The sequence below is a fragment of the Oreochromis niloticus genome, linkage group LG11 (assembly GCF_001858045.2).
Source record: "Oreochromis niloticus isolate F11D_XX linkage group LG11, O_niloticus_UMD_NMBU, whole genome shotgun sequence".
NCBI classification, from domain to species: Eukaryota; Metazoa; Chordata; class Actinopteri; order Cichliformes; family Cichlidae; genus Oreochromis; species Oreochromis niloticus.
Genome location: NC_031976.2, coordinates 32,852,694 through 32,858,892, shown reverse-complemented (window position 1 = coordinate 32,858,892; position 6,199 = coordinate 32,852,694).

Here is a 6,199-nt window from a genome sequence, read left to right as displayed (position 1 = left end):
GGACACTGTTCCTCCACCGGGCTCTGGAAAACTCCTGGGCACCCTCAAGTGGATAAATCCAGAGGAGTAAAACCCATCAATGTTTCTAAGTCATTCAGAGATAAGAAAGGGTTGTAGACAATAAGGCGGTTAAAATAAAATCTAACAATACAGTTTTCTCGTTGAGCTTAATGAAGGCCAAGAGAAAAGCTATCAAAGTATAACAAGTTATCAAGAATTCATCAGAATATCCACTGAGAATTTCAGCTAATAGTAATTTTTGTACTAATTTTACCTGCCTTTAAATTTAAAACATCACAAGTCTGAATTATTTCAACTAACTAGATATTAACTTATTTTAACTAACAAATGTTAGGAAAATCCATCAATATATATATTTTATTGGGTAAACTTTAAAGGCAAACCTTCATCAGTCTAACTGCTGTTATTCAGAGATGGAATCCTTCCCCAGGATGTTTTGTGGGTCAGAAACTTCTGCATTTTTTTCTGCAACAATTTACGATGGAAAATTAACAAAGACACGAAATGAAATTCAACTTGTTTTTGTTTCTTTCATATTTTTATTTGAAGGGAAATGGATGTTAAAAATCAGTAATCTCAGTCAGATCAAGCTTGTAAAACTGTCTGCACCACATTTTTTTCTTGTCTTTCTAAACGGGGAGAAAAGGACCAAAGGACTAATCATGAGAAGTTTATTACTGGCCAGTCAGTGGTATTTCATTAGTCACAACTCCAAACTGCTAAAACAGATGGCCTCCGTGCTCCATTTTTCAGGGAACTGATCCTCGCCAAATAGTGGGATTTTGTATAAACCAGATATCACATTAACATCTTTTTTCCAAGCTGCTTGCTTCCATTCTCATGCTTTTACTGCAGCTGTGTGCCTCAGATATTGTTTTGCTGGCAGGAGCTGAGAAGCTGTTTGCTCTGTTAAAAGACCTGAAACTGATCTGTTCAGGGGAAAATATGAAAAAGAGGAAGTGATAGCTCAATTCTAGTTGTTAAAAAATCGATGGCTCTCAAAACAAAATATACAAAGAAGACATAATATAAGAAACAGGGAAAGAAAATGTGGGGGGCTGTTGTTTTTTTTAACATTTAAGAGCATCAAGAAGAGAAGCGATGCTGCAATTCTTTCTTCTATAAAACTGTTGAAGGACATCTAGAAATGTGTTGTTTATCCACCCTAATTTAGAAAGGTTAAGATTACAATCTTACAAATTATTCCCACCAAATGATTGATATATCAGCTTGAAGAGTTAGACAAATTATTAATAAAACAAAACTGTTTGTTTCAGTTCCTACTTTCCTTTCTAAAAGCAGTTTAAGCTGTTAAACTAAGTTATTATACATCTGCAGGACTGCTGTAGTCTCACATTTTTAAAATTCAAGTATCAGCAGGAAGGTTATTTCCAGTTTTAATAAACTGTAAAGTCTCACTAAGAGCAGGAAGACAAAGGTCTGTGATTAATTATAAGTAATCTAGCAGAGCCAACCAGAAGCAGTGGATATCTAACAGCTAAGCAGGTTGTGGACCACACCTCCTCCGCTCTTCCCCCTGCCCAACATGAAGCTGCCCGACTGTCTTGTTGAGACGCTCGTCTGTTTGAAGGACATAAGCCCTCCCTCATAAATCTCCTGGACCATCAACCTGGTAAAAGCCTGGAATAGCCATTAGGTAAAAACCCACTTACTTTCCCTCTGTTCACTCCTCGTCTTACACAACCAGCGATTAAACCTCAATACAGAAACCGAGGTTGTTCATGACCGTTATAATGATAGTGGGGTTTTTCTCACTTTGGCTTTTTGGCTTTTAATTACAATTAACTTTATGATTTTTGGCTCTTTTTTTTTCTTTTTACAGATTTTGAAGCAAATTTGCCTCAACTCGATCAGGTAGGGAAAACCTGTATCAGTGTCAAGCATACATGTATACTTGCGTGACATGTTTGATTGTGTAACTGCCAAATTACATTGAGGGAAGAAAAAACTGAAAGGAAAATTGGCATAATTGCCTAATAGCTTAAGCTAATCATACAAGCTAATTTTGTTCAATTTTCTCTCATTACAATCAGTAATAATGCAAAAATGGCTGCACTGCAGTGTCCCTTCAAGAAATGTGATATACACTATGCAGGTAAACTAAATAATTACTGTAACATTCACCACTGATGGGAAAAAAATATGAACAAATATGAGACAAATATAGTTAGTCATAAACAGCACAACATCAGGAGTTACTGAAATAAGACCGAGTAAAAAGAAAGAGGTAAGTTCGAAAGTCTGTGCTCCGATTTACAGCCTGGGTGAGGGCGAGGCTGCTGACTTAGGCCCGAGCATACTGGTGATGGACCACCCTGCTGCCTGTGCTGATCTCCTGTGGAGAAGATTTGGAAAACAGTGTCCACATCATGATTCCTGAGCTTGTGTCCTGACTAACAAGTGTTCAATTATTTGTGTTAGAAGAAGATTTCAGAGGTAAAGAGTTCTATTAGTCACCCTGTTGGTACAATGCACTGATATGCTGGAAAAAAGATGTGCAAGTCAAAGGCTTACATTCACCTTCTCGAAATGCGCATTTGAATCTGAATCTAAGAATCAGTAAAAAATAATCAGTCAGAGCCAAACAGAGCCATAATTAACCACAAGATTTGGGTAAAAAGTCTAAATTTCCTGTTTAACAGTGTTAGCTTGTCAAATTTTAGCTCACCTTAATTATAACAGTGTAAATGATAGTAACTTTTTATGTGGTGCCTGTAAAAACACATTTTACAAACAAAAGTAGAAAACTGAAATCAAAGAGTCAGATATTATAGACAAAACCAAAAAAAGATCACATTAAAGAAAAAAGAACACACTGCAGATTCAATACACAGATTGTCCACGTGGTTCATAAATATTTGCAAAGCCTTGTATAACAATAGATCTGCTGTAATTGTTCATGCTACAAAGGGAGCTGCTTTGTGAGGAACAGATGCGACCTTGGAGCAGCTGCGTCACGATGACACAAGCTATTCCTGCTTCAGCTCCCGACATCCAACCTCCCGTCGCATTCCCCGACCAAGGCGGAGCAATCAACACCGCCCAAAAACAATTCAAACTATATTTGTGTAGTCTCTGATCCAGCTAACCAAAATCCTAAATCCCATCATGGACAAACATGCTGTAAGTTAAGACCAGTTGATATGGAACCCTAAAATGCTAAACATACATAAACAATCAATAATATCTATAAAAAAGATATTTATATTTGTGTGTGTGTGAGCCCACCTTTTGAACTGATAAACAAACATTACATGGCCATAAATACAGGATTTTACTAGTGACATTATAAAACCTTAAAGGGACCTGATTTTGCTCCTTTCGACCTCCACATTATCATTCATAAATTCAAACCTCTTCTAATTTTCTGACTGATTGTATTTAATTTGACGTTTTTTATTCACTGATTTGCCTCCACATTAACACACTCCTCACCCTATTATTCTATGTGAACAAAGATAAACACAAAGAAGAAAACGAGGGAAGAGAGACTGATCTTATGGGACAAGCAGCAATGACAGAAACCTTAAACTCCTGCTTCAGCTGCAGTGCTCGAACAAGCGTAAAAACAGATGGAGGCCCTGAAACACAGTCAGACGTTGGGATGGGAACATGAGAAACTCCATGTTACATCAGTATTTTCCTTAAAAGCAATTACACATCTGTCATCTGCAGGCTTCTCTCTCTGAATTTATCTGTGTTACGTCTTCTCTTGGTGTTAAAAGAACAAAGCCATATTGTCTGAGTGACTGGGAGATAAAAGGTGTCATGTCTGACCACCAGATCCTGTAAGTGTTTCTTTGGAACTACTGATTACCTGACAGGTGTAAATGTTACTCGGTTCAGTGGTATGGCTGTTCAGAAACAGGACCGAGGGCCTGGAGGTTGATCGGAGCCTCTGAAGGTGGCAGCTCCTGATTTTACAGGCTGAGTAAGGTCAGGTCCTTCACAAGCGCTGTTTGGTCTCAGCTCAGGTTTCCCGTTGCCTTTGCTGTCTGATGTCAGCTGTCCAAGTAGCTACAAACAAAGTGACTGCTGCAACAACTGTGGTTCTGCATACAGATCAGTGTTTACACGACGGGATCGCTTCTATTTACTGTCAGCCTCTTCTAAAACACAACAGATGTTATTGTTTCTTTTTTTTGTTATTGTGAAAAGAGAATAAAATGGGTATTTTTTTTGTTATGATGAGTTAATTTTGAAATATGGTAAAAAAAAATCTTTCAGGTTTTGGGTTTAAAGTTCTAAGAGCCACGAAAGTAGATTTTTGTTTTAGTTTTTTCTTATCTCATACCACTATTATTACACAGTAGTATGAAATTTTCCATTTATTTTTCAATTAAATTACTTTTTAAAAACATTTGCTTTAGTTTTAGATGTTTTTGCACAGGATTTGCTTTTTTCAGTCCAGTTTTTATTAGTTCGCTGTTAGTTTTAGTCTTTTTACTTATTAAACATATTAGTTCGGTGTTGCAAAAAAGCTTTTTCCAGCTGAGGCAAATAGCAAAGCTGAAGCCAGTTTTGTCAAGACTTGACATGGAGAAGGTAATACATGCCTTTATTTCAACACGGCTTGACTACTGTAATGCACTTTATGTTGGAGTCAGCCAAGGACCTCTTGCTCGTCTTCAGCTCGTTCAAAATGCTGCTGCCCGCCTCTTGACTGGTACCCACAGGCATGAACATGTAACACCTATCCTGTCTTCTCTTCACTGGCTTCCTGTTCATGACAGAATTAATTTCAAAGTCCTAACGCTGGTTTATAAATGCCTTAATGGTCTTGCTCCCTCATACCTTTCCGAGTTACTTCAGCCTTATATTCCTTCACGGACCCTCAGATCAGCCAACCAGTTGCTGTTGGTTGTCCCAAAATCAAGGTTCAAATGTAGAGGAGAACGAGCCTTTTCAATTATGGCTCCAAAACTTTGGAATATGCTGCCTTTAAATATTAGACGGGCATCTTCGTTTCCTGTTTTTAAAACGCTTTTGAAAACACACCTTTTTTCGATAGCGTTCAGACTGGCGTGAGTTGATATGTTTTTTTATATGTTTTATTATGTTTTTATGTGAGTGTCAGTGGTTTTATCTTGTGTTTTACCCTTTTGTTTCTGCACAGCACTTTGGGCAAACCTTTTGTTTTTAAATGTGCTATATAAATAAATTGGATTTGGATTTGGACTTATTCAGATTTGGAGGGTAATCATCAGGGGAAAGATTTAACATGTTCAGAAGAGGTAGACCAAGATGACAAACTAAATTTTCTCAACAGTTTTATTTTATGTTTGTGAAACTTAAATAAAGATTAAAAGCTTGAACATGAAGCAATATATTAATGATAATACTACTATAGAAACAGACATTTTGATAAGAATTATAGTCAAAACCTTTTATAAAGATAAAACAACAAAACATGAATGCAATAATTTAATCTAATATTATTTTTATGTACTGAGATGTGGTCACTTTGGGAAGTCTGGTGTTCTGGTTCTAATAAACAAAACGTCTGGCATGAAGGAAAAATCACCATCATAATGTGGATACCCCTTCGGCGCCAGCTGTGGGCTCAAGGCTGGAGCTGAACAAAAACTCCCTGATAACGACTATGTTGAGTCTGTTCCTTCCCATTCCATACAAGGCCACCTGGGTTGGCTGGAAGACTGTTTACTTAGCCTGGCAGGGCGAAGGACACTGTCTCAGCTGAACTATGGACACGCACACACATACATATACTGATACTGATAAGCACTCACTGACGCATCACCCTCCCTACCCAACGCCACCTCCAACGCTTACCTCCCCTCTGATGTGGACATCGGGTCAGTTGGAGGCGCAGTCGAAGATTGCAGCGGTCCCAGATCAGATGTACACACTGGAACACTTTCCCATGTTGCTTGTCTGTGTTTATTGTGTTATGGTGTGTTGATATCTGTGCATTCCTGTATTATCCTTTTGTGTTACATATTTCGATGTTTTTTTCCTCGCTACCTGGCCTGACCTGTCTCCCCAATGTGATGTTTGTATTGTATGTACGGTCGGCAAGGTCTGTCATCTCGGTTGTGGGCAAAAGACTTGCAACTGACAAATAAAGGCTATCTCATCTCATCTCATCTCATCTCTCATCTCATCTCATCTCATCTCATCTCATCTCAAAAGAGTG